The 19,898-nt window shown below is 39.7% G+C and overlaps 1 long non-coding RNA gene and 1 pseudogene across 1 annotated transcript in view; both read left to right on the top strand.

Moving 5' to 3' along the window:
• Positions 1-19,441, top strand: part of LOC125938889 (uncharacterized) — a 54,193-nt gene extending 34,752 nt beyond the window's left edge. Inside the window, exons 3-5 of the long non-coding RNA XR_007462852.1 lie at positions 5,998-6,138; positions 7,698-7,857; positions 19,303-19,441. This is a non-coding gene — a long non-coding RNA (uncharacterized LOC125938889). The remainder of the gene's footprint in view (positions 1-5,997; positions 6,139-7,697; positions 7,858-19,302) is intronic.
• LOC125938888 (60S acidic ribosomal protein P1-like) lies at positions 16,083-18,153 on the top strand (annotated as a pseudogene).
• Positions 19,442-19,898: the final 457 nt, after the last annotated feature.

Raw genomic sequence — 19,898 nt, 5'->3', positions numbered from 1 at the left:
GTTTAAGATTCTCTCTTTCTCTCTCTCGCTCTCCCCCTTCTGTCCTACCCCACTCACACACATTCTCACTCTCAAAAAAAAAAAAAAGTGATTCTAAGGGAAAATTATAAATAAACATCTCAGACCATTGCGACCCATTCTACTCTACAAACTTCCCAATTTGTGCTTTTCCTTTTATCCATGAGCTGATGTTTACTTTAGAGATGTGCTATTACTCGCAGTGCTTCTAATTGAATATTTGACTTCAACTGGATTTTAATTAAAATGGATTCAAACTGGAATGGGAGGCCTTGTGAGAGAGTAAAGCCCATCGCTGGATGTTTGGTCAGATCCCCGATGGCTGTACGCTGAGGATGCTGAAGAGAGCATCCTTTGGGAATTTGCCTATATGGCTAATAGAATCGTTTCCAATTCCTGAGATTTTATTCTAAAGATCTAAGTTAACATAATCATATTTATTTTTTGCATTTATTGTGTAACTATTCCATTTGTATGAGATATTTGGCATTTTACTTAATTTTATGCTGCCTGTTCCTTTTGTATTTATGCAGCTTCACACTTGATTTTAAAATCACTTGAGATTGGCTGGTCGTGCCTTAGGCAGTTGTCACCAAGACCCTCCCCACACCCTCCAACACAACTCACTGGAGGAACAGCCTCCCTAGGGGGAAGATGAGCAAGTCTGGAGTTAAAACAGGACTATAGATTCTGGAAACTCATTTTAGGGAGTTTGATGCAAGGAGGCAGAAAAGGGAACAGAGGGACAATAAGAATGATTTATATTGCTATTTAGGAAGCAGAGAGTGAGATTTGTAAAAATAGTCAAGTGTTTTCTCAAAGAAAGTGAAAGAGGCACATCCCAGTCAGTGACTAATGGGATTGCGTTGGCTCCATACAGCCTTGTTCACGATGAAAATGAGTAAGAGTCTAAACTGCCTAGTAGGGTTGTTTGACTGCTGTGTTCTCTTTTCCTCATGGCTGCTATTTCAGTGGAGTTCTTTGTTTTTCTTGGGTAGGTTCAGCTCATGAATATGCACCTGCTTTAATCCTCCCAGAGCCCTCCAAACTTACACGCCTTGTGAAAGTTGGTCCCTAGGTGTTGAGCAACGCTCAATTACCTGCATTTATGTCGCAGAGTGGGAAAAGTAACAGTTGGCCACTTGCTGAATTTCTTTCTCCATCAATTTCAGAATGATGTGGAGGCTAGTAAGGAGCTGTGAATCAAGTCTTTAGGTAAATGAGAGAAAGATTAACAGAGATGGATGTTAACCAGACTTACTGTGATTATTTTTGTGATATACACAAATATTGAATCATTATGTTGTACACTTGAATCTAATACATTGTATGTCAATTACATCTAAATTATAAAAAAAAAATGGAGAAACTTGGACCCTGAACTATGGAAATGTAACATTTTAGAACCAGCAGATGCCTTAGAGATTGTCTTGTTAACCGATTTTCTACCCTGATTGTGCGTTAGAACCATCTTGGTTGCTTTCAAAAACAATGGCAATATTGGGACTCTACCCCAGACCAATTAATTTCCTTGAATTGGCCTCAGGGAAACTACCTTATTTTTCTGATAAACAAAAGGAGGACTGCAGTTTCTGTTAATTACACCACGTTCCACAGCAAGTGGTGGCAGAGGGATACCAGTGCCTGCCTCAGGGCAGTGAGCTCCCACCAGGAAACATTTTGGTAAAATCTCATTTCTCTCCTTAATTTCAGTTTTTTTTTCCTTCAGTTCCAGATGGAAATAGTAATCTTCTATTTCTTTATGGCATTTCTTTGCCTCCATGGTCACCAAACACCAACTACATCTTTGAAGGATTTCTCTTGCAAAATAACTTGGAAACTCCAGGCTGTGTTGTTTATTTAAAGAGTCCCTGACCAGAGACACTTGGGATAAACCAAGATCATGTGGAGTTGATGAAGTTCCCCACATAAACACACACACACACACACACACACACGCACACACATGCACACACACACAAACACACACATCTTGAGCTGAAATTGACCAAGCTGGTGGGTTCAAAAGGGTAAGAAATTCGGTTGGAATGGGTTAAATGTACAAGAAGGCATTCTTGTCTTCTCCCCTCTCCCTTAATTCCAACCCCTAAGCTACACTGTGGTTAAGTGGGTCACATGAGAGCCTCCCAGGTGGCCCAGCCACCCTCAGGAGGAGACACTTGTGGTCCTCTGACCTGAGGGCAGCGTTTTCCATTACAGAAGTGAAATGAGGCTATAAGGCTGGAAAGGGGACATTGTTGTTGAATGGTGGCTGACTTTTACAACCCAGAGCAGAAACTCAAAGCTTTCAGTCTTCCCTTGTCCCTCCCTGCCACATTTCTTTTCACAAAGCAACAAATTCTGGCTGGTTATCACTTATGCTCCACCCCATTCTTCTAAGTTAGCTTTTGTGCAGGAAAATAGAGAACTGTTTTCATTGCCTTATCAGTGTCCCAGGAAAGGGGAAAGGAGCGTCTGGGCTGCTATCTGCGCCTTGCATAGGGACAATGAAATGCTGAAAACAGGCTCCATGAGCAAGGGGCTGCCACTTCAGCCCCACAGTGTCTGTAAGGACCAGGGAAGGAGGGGCTGGGCTTAGCCTTCTGCAAACATAATAGCCCCTGGGGTGGGCTGCCGCAAACAGGAAGGGTGTGGGCAGGATCTGAGTGCAGCTGCCATTCTGCTCATGCCCCCATTCCCACAGCCTTTGATCAGCACGCAAATGGCATTTTGTGCCCTGAGATAAATGCTCGGTCAGAGGGGGTGGGGGCTGTGCAGGGGGATAAGGATTAAAGATGAAGATGTTTTATAACCTGCCTTAAGGATGTGTGCTTTAAACCTGGGATCAAGGAGGTGCTAACTACAAGGGAACAGAAAGATTTTCCAGGAGTGCATTCATTCATTCCCCAGGCATTTTTTTCTGCACGCAATAAGTTCAAGGCATTGTGGGGCACCTGGGTGGCTCAGTCGATTGAGCAACCAACTTCAGCTCAGGTCATGATCTAGCAGTCTGTGAGTTCGAGCCTGTTTCAGGCTCTATGCTGACAGCTCAGAGCCTGGAGCCGCTTTAGATTCTTTGTCTCCCTCTCCTCTCTCCCTCTGCCCTTCCCCTACTCTCTCTCTCTCTCTTTCTCAAAAATAAATAAACATTAAAAAAAAAGTTCAAGGCATTGTGCTAGACAGTGTAGGAGATGCAATGGTGAATAATACACATGCTGCTTCCAGTCTAATATGGCAAATCTCATGTGTTGGAGAGGTTATTTGGAACGTTGGAAATTGTGGATTTGCGTAGCAAGAGGTGGGGTACTCTTTCAGCCTGGATATATTCTTCCCCACAATAGACTCAGACACTCACTGTCCCCACCTCAGGATTTGTGCTCTGCAGTTGATAATCACTGTGGACTAGGAATGCTTTGCACATTTGAAGTGGGTGGAGGCAGATTAATAAAAACAAGGGGAACTCCTTCTTAGCCTAATTTGCAAAGCTAAGACTCATACAAAAAATCAAATAAGCAAACAACAATAAAAACAATCAAAGCCTCCCAATACACAGTAAAGATTGTTATTGCACAATCAGGGAGATGTGGATCTAAATCAGTGAGAGCAGAGAGGAAGTGGCTTCTTCCAGCCAGACCAATGGCGGTGATAGTGATGGTGGGCATGTGAAGAAGAGCCTCAGGGAAGTCACGATTCCTAGACAAGGCTTTGAGTGTGGATGAGATGAAATTGAGGTGTGTGGTGATGGCAAGAAGTGCCAAGGAGACTGGGAATGGTAGAAAGAACAGTTTGGGGGCAAATAAAATATTATTAATAGGGCACAGTGGTGGGGTGAGCACATCTGGTAGAAAATAGCTCACTGTCGGTAAGACTATATATGTTTACCCCAAGAGGGAAGGCTGGAAAACAGTGGAAGGCTATTCTATAGAAGTCTTTGAATGCAGACTAAGACCTTAAACTGTGATCAGGCCACAGTCTATGGGGAAAACCCATCACTTACCAACCCTAGACTTTTCCACAGCCTGAAGGAAGGTCCCCAGGTCCTGTGGTGTAACTAACACCTTGCCTCTGGGCCACACACAAAAATGAGGGCACTACACCATGAAAAGTCAAAAAATGGCCAGAAACCTTTCTGAAACTCTAGGCAAAGATGTCTTACCATCATTGGTTGGTTCATAAGACAAATATCTCAGGGAGGTGTCTTTTTAAATTTGTGATTGAATTATAACTTATAATATATAATTAATTTATATTTAAAATAATTTTTATTTATAATTTAATAATGTCCTGGCATTGTTCCAGGCCTTAGGAGTGCGGCACCAAACAAAAAACTCAGAGTCCTGTCCCCAAGGAGCTGATATTCTAACTGGGGAGAAGCAGCCAACAAATAAATGTAGTGAGTCAGGGTTAGGAGGCAGATTCATGCAGGGTAAGATGTTGAGAGAGATGGTGATGGTGGGTTAACTTACATATAGGGTGGTCAGGGAAGGCCTTCTGGTAACTGAATGACATTTGGGCAGCAGCATGACTGAAGTGAAAGAAAAGCATTCCAGGCAGAGGGAACTGGGGGGGAATTTGTCAGTTCTATAGTCAATGCAAGGAAGAGGGACATTGCCACGTCCACTTATGATGGATACAGGCACCTCCTCTCTGAGGTGAGGAGATGAGTAAGGGAAAGCCAGTACTGCATGCTTGACCTGGAAACAATCCCATGGCCCCGCTGGGGGTTTTGTTCCTTGGGCAATTCTGGGTGTTGTTTAATATAGCCTTCTTAGGATGGAGGCAGACAAAGTTTACCAAAAATATCTCCATAAGCCCTGATTTTGGTGAGCAATGCTGGATTAGGAAAACACTGTGGTTTAGAATGCTTCTATGACACTGAAGCTGGTTTTTGCAAGGAGACTGTGAATTTTATAGAGGATGGTGGATTGTTAGGGATGGAAAAGTGCTTCTTATAGGTCAGTTGTTTATTAATCCAAAAAAGATTTCTCCTTTGAAGTGAAAGGGCGGATCCATCTGTCTTGCCCGCTTGAGCCAACAACACACCAATGAATGGTGTCAGAGTTTTTTTTGGCAGAGGAAATCCCTGTTAATACACTACAAAATTTGGTATATTTCCCCATACCCTACAATTGCCTGCTGCTCCCCTAAATGTTATGTAAATATAGTTGGAAAGCTTTAAAAAAAAAAGCATGTATAATAAAAAGAAAGAAAATGTGGGGAAAAATTGGTAAGTGGAGTGAGTCACATATTTTGGTATACATATGTTCCTGAAAACTAGAAAGTTGAACCATAGAAGTACTTACTTCCTGAGGGCTAAAATATGAAGAAAAAAAGCAAAAAGAAAAAAATCCTAATTTTTAAAGAAACACTTAGGAATAATTCAAGAGACATTGCCAATTGCCAATATTAATTCAGGTTGAAGCTGCTTCCTCTTATAACTAGAATTCTTTTAAAATACTTTTATTTTCATAAGGTAAGGGAAAAGATGTAATCTAAAAGGAATATAAAAACTTTTCTCTATTCTTTTCCTCTTTTCTTGTAATGGCATTTCTTCAAGTGTGATCTTACCTGAAAGACCACTTGTTAAGGAAATGAGATGAGTTTGAATGCATTTTCTGGGCTGCTGTGGTGCTTTTCTGTTTTGGACCCTGAAGGATCTTAACTGTGAATATGTTAAGACCGCTCAAATAGCAGCACACGTGTCAACTATAAATGGATTATTAAGCTACATGCTCATCAAACAGGGAGTTTTAAACAAGAAAAGGAAACCTATTTCAAAGAGACTTTCTTTTGTTCTGTATTGGGTCCCTGGAATTAAACATTCATACATGTATACATATATATTTCACACATACATAAATCTCTAGAAAATATAAATTTCACTTTTCTTCTGCTTATAACCACTAACTTTTTCTACCCCTCCAAATCTCTTGGAAAATGGCCCAGGGCTGCTTTAATGGTTTCTTTGTTCCCTTACAGAGCAACAGACCCTTGACCATAAACTCCAGCCTGTGTGCAGATCTAGGTTCTGCCTTACACTTGAGGAGCCATCTGCCTGAAGCTTAGAACTCTGGGGTGACCCTGTGGCCCTTTGGTATCCTGGTTGGAGCCCAGCTGCAAGTAAGTGGGATGAATGAGAGCCAGGGAGTAAGGGGGTCTCTTCCCATCCGCCCTAAGGTGATGCTTTGGAAATAAATACTTTTGAAAATCTGCTTGACCTAATTGTAAAACCCAGGAGATGGAGTATAGAATCAACTGTCCTGAGTTGAGAATTTTCTTAATTTCTAGCAGGGGGAGGTCCAAGATAAATCAGATATTTTAGGTGTGGGTGAAATCCACTTGAACCCAACTTGCAACAATGGACAGAGGATCCTTGGGGTGTAGTCAATCCTTCTTTGGCTACTTTGTAGCTCTGAGAAATTGAATATGTAGCCTAACCTCCTTGAGCTTCTACTACCTTAGCTCTATAATGTGTGGCAATTTCTTCCTCCTACTGGGATTGTGAGGCTCACATGACACACTCTTTGAGGCCGCCATCATCATTCCAAGCACTTAGTGCCTGATACACGTTTGCTTCCTTTCTCTTGTCTATGAATAGGGTGTGGGCATTGGCTCAGGTGCTCAGGCCCTACAGCAGCATATTATTCTCAGACCCATCTGACACGAACACCTGATATTAACTATTTCAGACTTAGTTGTGAAATCGTATGAAATTCCACTTTCTTAAAATCAGCATTAATTTATTCAACATGGATATCTCTTAGACTCTGTGCTAAGCTCTGGAGATATCAATGAAGCACAACCCTCATCCTAAAGCAGTTATGAGTTTAGGGGAAAGTCCAGCATGTAACAAGGATTACTTGGAGTCAATCAGGCAAAGAGGATGGCAGGTGAAAAAGGTATCGGGGGGTCATTTTTAATAAGGACACTGAATAATTCAGATGGAGGTGGCTCAAGTAACATACCTGAAAAATATATTGCTCTTAAATATATTCATTCTAGAAGTCTAATTTTTACGAATAACGATGTCCCTTATAGTTGACTACAAAAATTAAGCCTGCTTTATCACCTTGTCTTATTATGTACTCTTATTTTTTTTTTCTGTAACCTCCAATCCTATTTACCAAGAAAACCACACTTTCTCCCACACCTTTTCCAATCATCACATCTAATGAATACAAGCACTCAAATAATTAACTTCACTTAGCTCTCTCAAAAGTGTAGATCTCTATGGGCATGTCTCCCAAGCCACCAAGATTGTGTTGAAGTCTCTGCGCATTATAAACACATATGTGTAAAATCACTGATTTAGAGGCACATGGATACATGCCTGGTCTCAACTGCATATAGGTGTCCAGTGTTCATTTAGATGTATCCAGGTTAATAAGGAACAAGCCTTAAGTGGGCCCATGGTCATTGTGTAATACTGGAACATGCTTTTGCTTGTGTTTACGATTATAATGGCTTGTGGGTTCAGGTTGTATTTATATAGCACTGTAACAAACAAGGTGAAAAATAAAAAAAAGTTCAACTAACGGGCTAATTGTGTGACCTTCATCGTATATTGATGATTTTATTATTTTCTAACTTGGCCAAATGAGTGAAGTATTTTAGTGGATGACAAGGACAGACAAGTGCTGGGCAAGTGTTCCATCTGATGTATGTTATTTTTGTTACAGCTTAACTTCTTGAAGATCTGTTTTATACAAAACCAGTGTGTGTACTGGCACAAGGCTTGGTATTTACTTTTACCAAAACGTAAAACTCCACATGCAGATTGAGACACCTGGCTCTGCAGCATCCAGGCTCATTTACAATACAATTGTGCCTTCTACCAAGGTTGGTATTGCTGGTGCAGCAACATTCGTGTTCATTGTTTTGATTTGTCATAATGTCTGGCTGAAGAGTAAGTACTATATTCCTACAAGATAGAGTCAATTGCTGGCTTCTCACAATAATTTTTTTTCCCCCATTTGAAGTGGCCTGTGTGAGAGGCAGATGGCTAAGTGATTCCATTACGCATGGCATCTCACACATCTTAACCAATTAGAAAAGGCTGTAGAGAATTACATGGAATTAATCCCATCCAGAAGGTCTAGGGACAGCCTCATCTACTCAAACTCTAGTTACTTGGTTTACAATGTCACAAGAGCCCCTTGATGGGATTAAAGCTGTGTATCTCTGGGCAGTTTGTCTATTATTTCTTGTGAACAGTGTGTGGGGGTGGTGGGGGGGCTACAACTGTGTCAGCATTTGTTGGGGGTTAACAGTAAGCTCTCACATTCATTTTATTCAATCTGCCAAGCCGTGAGGCCCTTTGAAAATGTCCACTTCTTTCATACTTGTAAAAACCATGCCATTTAGTTGACTTCTTTTGGCTTTTTTAAGTGTTTGTTTTGAAGTTTCATTTATACAGGAAATAGACATAATCACCAATAAATTTAACTTTAATAACTGAGACCCTGGGAGCCTTTCCTGGTTGGCAAAAAATTCCCTACATGCTGCAAATCCTCCTTATGGGATATCCTATTTCTTATCTGGAGTTGAAAGTCGGGATTAATCCAGATGATTAAGAAAATCTTTCTAAAAGATACCCTGCATCCTCTTTAAAATTAAACTCTCCTTGGAAGTTTCCTTTCTTTTCTTACTAAAATCATAATGTCAATGATAAAAGTAAAAGTACATCACAGGAATTTTGGTATTTTCCATAGGTATGTTTAAAACTCAAAGACAGTGGGATCCTCCCAATTTACTATTCCACAAAAAATGACATTAGAATATAATTTTGAATCTAATTATTAATAATTGATATTAATTTGACAATGTATGCAATATACTAAAGAAGTTGCAAGTGTATATAAAGAAAAGCTTTTGATTCTTTCATTTAAGTTATCCATTTGAAAAGCTCCCACATCATATATACCATATATATGTGTTTCAGTGAATACACACACACACACACACACACACACACACACACACTTCATCTTCTTTGTAAATTCCTAAAGCCAGACACCCTCCAGCAGATAGTGTTACTGAAGGTTTCTGTCCCTTCCTCTTTGCTTTCCAAGGCATGGAACTCGCACTCTCCTTCTCAAACAGGCAGATATGCTATAAAAAGTAACATCAACCATGGGAAATATAAAGGGAGAAGGGATATGCCATTAACAGGGATAAACATCTTCCGTTATGCAAATCTGCAAGATCCCTTTAAGCACAGAACTGCTCCTTGTCCCCACTGTGGGCCCTCTTTCCTGTCCAGGGACCTATGAATGGGGTCTTTCCCTCTTAAGTGACCCACCATGAGAGGCTTAGATAAGGCACAAAGTTGCCCTTACTAGACTTCAATCCCCCATCTCTGCAACAAAGTGGGAAAGTTATACTTTTGTTAGCACTCTATCAAGGAAAAAAAAAACAAGGAAAACATCCACTGAACAAAGCCTACTTTGTGTGCCGAGAAACCCTGATCTTTGACTATTGTGTCTAGTCTTGTTTATGCAAGAAATGATTTTTCAGTATTTTAGCAAAATTATCAGCAGGGAAATTTTAATATTCTATATGTTTATTTGGTTAGTACACTCTCCAATATCTAGAGGAAGAAAACATTCAAAAAAATTTCTTTAAACAGAGGAAAGAATCAAATGTTCATTTCTGAATAAGAAAGCTCTCACTGCGAAATGCCCCGATACAGTAAGAAATGCACTTTACGCCAAACTTTAAGAAACTTACTCTATACATAGGATGTGTGGCTATGTTCTATGTTTATACTTTTTTATCATACAGTTTATGTATAGTTTAGTTTATATATTTATATATATATTTAAATATATAAAATATTTATATATTTAATACATATATATAAATATATATATTTATATATACAGTTTATATATTTATGAAATATTATTATCTCAAGTCTTTTATGTGTGAACAAGTGCGACTATGAGACTCAATGGCTTTCTCTGACTAACCCAAAAGCCCAAGTAGGCTTTAAATTATATGTAGTGCTTTCAGCATGTGACAGAGGCAGGAAATTGAGGGAGAGGTAGAGAACGCCAAAGACAGAAGTGGGTTTAGAGATTCCATGGCCCAGGTTCTGAATCTCAGTTCCACACTTCACTCATTAATAGACCCTAGTAAATATTATTTTGTTTTGATTTTTGAGCTATGATGCTAGGATAATAACATCTCCCTTACAGACCTGCAGGTACTCATGTAAAAACCTCCATTGTAAAAGGAGGCATGAGAAATAAGCTTTGAAAGTGGTTGGTTAAGTACCAGAGGTAGGTAACTGCAGAATGGCTTGGTTTTCTTTCTATCTCCCCCGGAGAGGACAAGGAGTCTTGAAAAGACCTTTGCTCTATTATGCCAGTGAATTTTCAAACTAGAGTCTGTTACCCACTCAACAAGTATTTATTACTGACTCTAGGCAAGGCGGTATGTCAGATATTAGAAGAATTCTGGAAAATGATTCAGGAAGCGTCAAATGTTTGATCTGAATTTTATTCGAAAAAAGAATAGAAATGGCATGCATGTTCAATATGCTGGATATCAGGCTGACTCTTGATAGCACTGGTGTTGTAACTCGTGTACTCAGGTTAACTCGTTTTTGTGTAGAGTCAGAATATAGCTTCTCCTGCCTTCTCTGAAAATATTTTTACTTCTAAATGTGCCATTGATTAGGAATGTAATGGTGCTTAAATGTTCCTTTAAAAAATTCAGGCCCACTCATGTGTACTCATGTAAAACTGTACAAGCACACGACTGTGTTACATGAATGCTGGGTTCGGTTACATGAATACTGGGCTCGATAAATGCCAGGTCAGGCCTGGGGATCTGCCCAGAATCTGCTCTGTTCACTATGTAACTACACAGCTATGCAAAAACAAATGACAAGCTACCTTGTTCAAAACAGTTCTTAAGTTGTAATTTTGAGTGCTTCTCTTCTGGCTTTTATATTTTTGAGAAGGAATGAACAGTTACTAACATATTCCTGATGATACAGTTTTTTACAATAAATATTTCCATCCACTTTTTCAGAGACTATGTTGAGACTGCAAGGGGAGCTATGCAAGAGTGTCGGCCTTTGCAAAGACTTCTACAGCTGAATTAGGATTTTTCTCAGTACTGTGCAACCAAAACAAAGTACAGCAAAAAATGAAATACTGAGGCTGATTTCAAATTATTTTCTAAATCAAAACACTGGTTGTGCTTAATGATGGATTTGATAATAAGCCAATGTTGTAAATTAATTACATAGAAGAAATACACTAGTAGAATAATGTTTTGCCTGTTTCTATGCTGGGGTATTAAGTGCTCTTAAACAAGTACGGAAACCATGGCTTGAGGTATGACTTTCTCCAAAAGGAAGGCCATAGCAAGACAGCAGCAGAAGTAGTATAGGAGCTCTGTTTAAGGCAGTGCTGTTTTCCTTGTTTCTGGAGAAAAATGTAAATGTAACCCCCAGACCTGTAGTTTGCATGGTAACACAGACACAAGTGTTCTATGACACAAGTGAATGTCGAATAAAGTTCGAGTGAGATGGTCTCAATCATATTTTACCCATTTTGTGTATAACATCCCTTTTGTAAAGGCATTATCAAATTGCATGCATCTCTTCCCCCAGACTCAGAACCATCTGAGGATCTGCCCAGAATCTGCTCTGTTCACTATGTAACTACACAGCTATGCAAAAACAAATGACAAGCTACCTTGTTCGATACAGTTCTTAAGTTGTAATTTTGAGTGCTTCTCTTCTGGCTTTTATATTTATGAGAAGGAATGAACAGTTACTAACATATTCCTGATGATACCGTTTTTTACAATATCATCCTCTCTGGACAAGGCTCATGTGGATTCTTCTGGTTCTGTAGGGCTTATTTCTCCTTTCACTGAAATGTCAATTCGTGCTTAATTCTTTAAAAATCACAAGAAACATCACGTGGATATTCAAAAATGAAGATCACAAGCTTTATAAATATTCCTATGAGAACGTTTCCCTGCTGTGGTCAATATTTAGAGTCGCGTACATTCACAGTGTCCATCATTATTCTATTGAGACCAAGGAGTAAATATCACTTCTTGTTTCCAGATCTTACAAGCTGAGAGGAAGGAAGGAAGAAATAGGGAGCAACCTGTTGGCTGCTGAAGCTGATGCTTCCTTTAAATAAGGATTGGATGGAAGCTATATGTTGCCTCGAAAAGCTTTTGTGCATTTGGGGGTGGGGTAAGGGTATTAGGAAAGCCTGTATTAGTGTAGTGCCCTGCATGGGTAATGATGTTCAGTTATTACCCCATTTACAGTCTTAATAGTTTAAATGTTGACCTTTATATTGGTGATGATTTACAGTTACTTTTTGATCTGTTGCACCTATACTAGACAATTAAATAGATGCAAATTTCCAACTAAGAACTAGGGATATATTTTGTTTTATCTTATTCTCTAGGACATTAGTGTGATAAAACTGTCTTCCTACTTGCCTATTCCTTAATACTGGTTGCCTGTTTCCTTTGATCCTCTTGGTCCAGTGAGGTCAAGTCATATGCCTCTCCTGAAATCTGTTTGCAGGTTAGCACTGGTGGTATCAGCCTTGCTGATGCTACTTTTCATTTCTCAATCTCTGGCTTTGTCTAATGCTCCTTCTATTGCTTTCTCTACTGCTCTTTAGGACTTGTTCTACATTTTTGTTCATTTTCTGTTTCTAAGACTACTCCCTTCTGTACTTTTGCATCCATGTCCATAGGTTTTCAATAGGACTCTCGTGTATAGGACCCAAATAACCGCATATAAATTCTGCCATTTTTCATTTTGGAACTATGCCCCGCCTCCAAGACTAGGTTAAGATGAACAATAGATCACCTCTCTCAGAACTAGAATAGTCCTAGGGTGCCTGGGCGGCTCAGCTGGTTAAGCATCTGACTTTTGGGTTCGGCTTAGATCATGATCTCATGGTTTCCTGAGTTTGAGCTCTGCATCAGACTCTGCACTGGCAGTGCAGAGTCTGCTTGGGATTCTCTCTCCCAATCTCTCTGCCCCTCCCCCATTTGCCCTATCTTTGTCTCTATGAAAATAAATAAATAAACTTAAAAGAAAAAGAATTGGAATAGTCCCTATTGGTCACCACACAGCTCGACTGAACATGAGCTAGTTACTAAACAGTGGAAAGATCCTTGATCATCCAGTCTCTCTCATCCTTCATATGAGACACTTTAAACAAAAGACACTCAGAGCTAATCATCTGAAAATCCTGCCAATGTAAAAATAAGCAAAACTTCAAAAACGTGTTAAAACAGGTGGAAAGGGATGTATGCTTATGCTTAACTCAATATACATTTGAAATCATTGTTTTCCTTTTACAAAATAATTATGTGGGGGCAAGAGTAGCCTAGAGGTTAGATTTGGTCTGAGTTCTTGAGGTATAAGCATGAAGAGGACTTACTCTGTGTTCTCGAGCAAGTCACTCCTTGCATTTATTTCCCTAACTCTAAAATGGAAATAATGCCTCCATCCTGAGGGTCCTGGGGCTTACTGTCAGAGAAGTGCTTTGGAATCCACCGCTGAAAGGCGCTCAGCAAGTTCAAAGCACTAATACTAAGAAAGGTTTATCATATTTATAAACCAGTAAATCCCTCCCACGGGTGTAAAATGATTCTTACTAATTTTATTCCCTACACAGACCAGAAGAAAAGCTTCAGATTCTTCGATACCATCAACTTAACACAGTGCTCCAGCTGTGTCCAGCCACAAAACTCTTCCCATCCTCTTTTGATTTGCCCCACGCGCTGAGCCCAAGACAAAAGAACGCACTACTCGCAAGTGTGACTCATGTGAAAATTGAAACTGCATGCTCCATTTTATTAAGGGCCTTGCTTTCTTTCAGTGGGTTAGAATAATTGGGAATAAAGATAAACACTGTAAAATAAACATGAACACGGAGTCCAATAAAGTCGGTTTGAATCAGCTGCTCCCCAGCAAACCTAGTGGACAAGTGGGGAAACTGCAAGAGGCAAAAAGCTATTGATCCCAATGCATCACTTCACTAGGTGCTTCATTTAAATACATGATTTGAATTAATAGAAACAATGTCTAATTATAAGACACATGATAATTGTAATAATCAGGGTTTATTCAAGAGAAGAGGGAGCCTAGAAGAGAAGAGGGCACCTGGCCAGCAGCATGGATGGATGGCAGAAAGGTTGAAGGCCCAACAGAAGTGATGTTATCTATCGCAGGTTATAAAGGGAGAAAAGAAGAAAGATCCAGACATTCAGTGTGTGCCAAGTGTGCCAGGCATCACGCTAAGCACCTTACGTGCACCGTGTCTTGTAATCCTAATAATGAATTTGCAAGATAGGCATTACGATTACTTTTATTGAAGCTGACACCTTGGGTCATTTTTCCAGGTACTAAATAATAGAATAAGAAAACTGTCTGGTTTCATATGACTCCCACTCGCACTGTTGATACCACATCCTGGCACCATTTTAGAAAACAACTCTGTTGATTCTGAAAACTATTGTTAGGTTTTTCATTATGATTTGTCACTAAGCACACTAAAATACTGTTAGTTTCCATCTTGGCTTAGTGTATCTCTTTCACCTCTCTGTGGCAATATTCCCTTTTCTTCAACAATATTTGGATTGAAAGCCTGTTTTTTCAATAATTATATTGAGTTATGTTTTAAATATGTTATTGGTAGTGAAAATACACACATCAGGTCTAATGATTGGTATTTCCCTTCTGTCCTGATTTATCGATAAGGGCGGAGAGGCATTGAGATGAATTTGAGAATTTTCAAGAAATCTTGGCAAAAGGTGTAAGAAGAGAGAACAATTTTTTGAACACTTCTTTCAGGAAATTTGTTCCAAGTTGTGTACTAGGAAAGGAACACCGTAGTTCTGGGAAATCCCATGAGGAGAAACTAGTGTGTGGATTGCTCTGAAGAAACCAGCTCTTGTCCCAACTGTTTGTGCCCTTCAGTGTCTGCCTCCAAAAAGTCTCTAGAAAGGAACTTGTGAGATTAGCTCAAAACTGTCCCCTGACCCACTAGTGCCTTGGCATTCTTTCTTTACTCCCCTCTCTCCACCGCTCTCTAGGTTACTTCTTTCTTCTCAAATCTTCAGTTTCAATTCCCTAGTAGCTTCTCTCTTGCCCTGGAGCCTGGGGCTAGGAATTGCCTTTGTTTCTTTACTAGACACTCACACTTTCAGCTGCTTTCAGGACAGCATCTGGGGTCTCTCTCTTCCATCTGAAAAACTAAAGGATGAACAAGGGCAGAGAGCCATAATGTTTCTTCTTCGGTGACCAAAGAGCACTGGGTTGCAATTCATCAAGGCCTGGGCAGGAGTGAGGCTCCCATACCTGGAAGTCCCTGTGGGGGCTTGATACTCATTAATTTAGACAAGTCTAAAACCAACAAGGAGGCTAGCCTTACCGTACCCAAGTGTGTAGTCCTTGCATGCACAGTGTTTTGAAGTAGCATTTGAATTGCACAGTCTTAAAGTGTCTTTTACACTCTAAGATTCTAAGTATCTCTTTCACTGTAGAGAATGAGGTAAGAGAATGACAATTGAAGCTTGAACCCACTGCTTTTGAAACACAGCTTTGAGAAGATGGCCTGGTCTCTGGCACATGAAACTAGGTATCAGGAATATCTAGGAGACCCTGTGCTTAGGAGCTTGCTCTGCTGTTTTCGATTAAGATTTACTCCACATGGTGGAGCGCCTGGGTGGCTCATTCGGTTAAGAGTCTGACTCTTGACTTCAGCTCAGGCCATGATCTTGTGGTTTGTTGGTTCAGGCCCTGTGTCAGGCTCTGCATTGACAGTGAGGAGCCTGCTTGGGATTCTCTCTCTCTCCCTCTCTTTCTGCCCCTCCCCTGCTCGCACTCTCTCTCTCAAAATAAATAAACTTTAAAAAAAAAAGATTTATTCCATGTAGGTATTTCCAATGTCTCTCTGCTGTCTTTTCTTGTTACCACTTTTATTTTTCTAATCTTTGGATCTTAAAATTCTTCTTTTCTCACCCTCCCCATCTATTTTTATGCCTTTTGTTTCTTTCTATAATTAATCATCTTGAAGAAGAGCTTAAACTCATGAAGCAAAAGGTTTTCATCTATATCAGCCCTATACAATAGAACTTTTGGAGATGATGGAAATTTTCTGTATTTGCACTGTCCAATACAGAACTTGTTAGCCATATGTTGCTACTGAGGGCTTAAGTTGTGGGTAGGGTGGCACTAAACAGTGACAACACAGCAGAGACTGGGGAGAGAATTATAGAGAGGAACAAGGTAGAAAAAGGACTCCTTTAATTCTATGATTAAAGTCCCGGATTGCTTGCTCCCTACTCCTTACCCTGAAAAATGGCTCATGTGCATGAAACCTGCCAAAATAAACACAGCAAACACTTAGGAAACTGAAGTTGGTGCGCAGTATCACATCTGCAGATTGGACTCTGAGAAGCACACAGGTGAGGGAGACCAAAATAACAGTACAAAGCTTTTGAAATTAAATTGACATTCAAACCACAGTCCACAAAATGGAGTCAAGACACGTTCAGGGTTGATTGCCTGCTAAAATATATGATTTAAAAAGAAACCTGATTCTTCTAACTCAATCCTCAAAATGTTAAGGAATCAATCCAAGTCCCAGAAAAACCATAACTCAAATGAGAAAAGACATGCAATGCCACGATTGCACAGAGGTTGGAGTTAAATGACAAGGTTGTCAAGCAACTGTCATGAAAATACTCCAACAAGAAATGCATGAAAGGGAAAATGAAACAAACAGCAATGGGAACTAATAGAGAACAATCAAACAGAAGACGTAAATTCTAACACATTGTGAATTACTTTGAAAGTAAATGGCTCAGCCCCTTTCCTCAGCTGCTGCTAAAGTGCTTGGTCTGACTGAGGAAGCTTCACTTTATCCAGCAGCGCCCAATCTCCCCACCTCCGCCTCTGTCTGGGAGCTTGCGGGCATCTACTCGGGTCTCACCATGCAGGATGATGAGGTGTCGGTCAAGGAGGATAAGATCAATGCTCTCATTAAAGCAGTGGGTGTAAATGTTGAATCTTTCTGGCCAGGCTTGTTTGCAAAGGCCCTGGCCCAGGTCAACATCGTCAACATCAGGAGACTTGTCCATAAGGTGGGGGCTGGTGGTTCTGTCCCAGCAGCTGGGCCTGCCCCCTCCACCACTGCTGCCCAAATGAGGAGAAGAAAGTGGAAGCAAAGAAAGAAGAATCAGAGGAGTCTGATGATGATGTGGGCTTTAGTCTTTTGACTAAATCTCTTCTTTAACCTGTTCAATAAAAAGCTGAACTCTTATAAATAAATAAATAAATAAATAAATAAATAAATGTAAATGGCTTCAACTCACCATAAAAGGCAGAGAATGGCAAAATGGATTCAAAAAATTATGATCCAACTATGGGCTGTCTAGAAGAAGCTCACTTCAAATCTAGGTATGATACAGGTAACTTAAAGTACAAGAATGGAAAAAGATATATTGTGCAAACATTAATCAAAAGAAAGCTGGAGTGCCTATATTAATATCAGACAAAGTAGACTGTGGAGCAAAGAAAATTAACAAAAAGTGGTATTACAAAATTATCAAAAGGGTCAATTACCTAAGAAGACATAACACTCCTAAATATGTATGTTCTAAGCAGCAGAACCTGAAAAAACATGAAAGAAAAATTGCAAAACTGAAAGGGGAAATAGACAAACCCGTAACTAGAGCTAAGGCTTCTCTTAGTAATTGATAAACCACCAGCCAGACAATCAGCACAAAACCTGAACATGAATGTTCATAGAAGCTTTATTTGTAAATCAAAAACTGAGGATGGGTGGGAGGGAGGGGAGGGTGGGTGATGGGCATTGAGGAAGGCACCTGTTGGGATGAGCACTGGGTGTTGTATGGAAACCAATTTGACAATAAATTTCATATTTAAAAAAAAACCTGAGAGATGCCTGGGTGGCTCAGTCAGCTGGTCATCCAACTCTTGATTTCGGCTTGGGTCATGATCTCATGGGTTCATGGGATTGAGTCTGCCTCGGGCTGTGCACTGACAGCCCAGGGCTTGCTTGGGATTCTTTCTTTCTTTCCCTTTCTGCCCCTCCCCTGTACATGTGCTCTCTCTCTCTCTCAAAAGAAATAAATAAACATTGAAAAAATTAAAAAAAAAACACTTAGAACAACTTAAATGTCTTTCAGTAGGTGGACGGATAAACAAATTATATTACATCCATTGCTACAGAATGAATGTGAACCCCCAGCTTTCAAATTCATATGTTAAATCCTAATGTCCAATGTGATGGTATTTGAAGGTGGAGACTTTAGAAAGTGATTAGGTCATGAGGGTGGAGTTCTCATGAATAGGAGTAATGCCCTTATAAAAGAGAACCCATAGAACTCTGTTACCCCTTGCAGCATGTGAGGACATGGCAAGAAGATGGTTGTCTATGGACCAGGAAGTGGGTTCTTGCCAGACACCCAATCTGTAGACACTTTGATCTTAGAATTTCCAGTCTCCAGAATTATAAGAAATATATTTCTGCTTTTTAATAAGCCATCCAGTCTATGGCATTTTGTTACAGCAGCCCAAATGGACTAAGATGTCCATACAATGGAATACTACTCAGTGATAAAAGAACCAAACTGCAACAGCATGTTGGATATACATTATGCTGCATAATGAAAAGTCAATTATATTCACGTTACCTTCTCAAAATGACAGAATTATACTGATGAATGACAGATTAGTGTTTGCTAAGGGTTTGGGTTGGCAGGAGGGCAGGACTATGAAGGGATGGTGAAATGGTTGATGATGATCTTGATGATTATCATAGTTCTACAAATCTATATGCATGATAAAATGTCATAGAACTATACACCCCCCACGCCCACCAAATGTGCATATTAAGACTGGTAACAACCCAAATAGTGTCTGTAGTTTAGTTAATAGTATCGCACCACCGTCAATTTGATGGCTTTGATAATTATCCTATGGTTATGTAAGATATTACTGAGGCACACTGGGAGAAACATCCATGGGAACTCTCTGTACTATTTCTGCAACTTCTGTGTAAGCCCTAAATTATTTCAAAACAAAAATATTTTTTAAATGTGGCGAGAGCAACCAATCAACTGAAATTTTAGTTTAGTTTGCTTTTTATAAATTTAAATAGCTGAATGTGGCCACTGGCTACAGTATTGGATAATGCAGGTCAATACTAAGTTTTGCCAAGTAACCTTTTTATTTTCCTTTGTTCTTATTCCTAGGCCTCTGAAGAGAAGTTTCATCTATGAAAAATTCACCCAACACATAAAATATAACCCATATTATTTAAATCTCCCTTAATCAAGTATAATAAATACTCTACAAAATTAGAGCATGATGAAATGCAAGGTTGAAAAGTAATGCATTTGGTCATTTTTCATTTTCTATCCCATTATGGTGACTATTGTGGATGGGAGAATATTAATTCCTCAGGTAAGTTGTAAAGGTTTTAAAATTCGTAGCCTTGTTTTGTAAGCTCGCTGAATAGGAAGAGGTCTGTAGTTGTTTAGAACCTTAATTATCTCTTTTTACTGACAAAATCTAAGCAGGTTACTACCTCCAAATCCCTAGGAATGAACAGTTGGTCTTTTGACTCTCCCTGCCAAAATAAGTGACTTTAAATCTTTGCCAGCACAGGTTAAGAGATCAACTCTTCTCTCAGAGCTCACTGAAGTCAAACTCCTCTGACTCGCAGAAGGGGTTTGATTCTGCTCTCCCTTTTTGTTCATTCTCTTCTACTTTTCCCCAAGCATCCTACTCTAGATAAAATATACAAGCTTATAATGAGGCAAATTCATTGTGTGCTGCCTCAACGATC

The sequence above is a fragment of the Panthera uncia genome (assembly GCF_023721935.1).
Source record: "Panthera uncia isolate 11264 chromosome B2 unlocalized genomic scaffold, Puncia_PCG_1.0 HiC_scaffold_24, whole genome shotgun sequence".
Taxonomy (NCBI): domain Eukaryota; kingdom Metazoa; phylum Chordata; class Mammalia; order Carnivora; family Felidae; genus Panthera; species Panthera uncia.
This window is presented reverse-complemented; position numbering and strand designations above follow the sequence as displayed.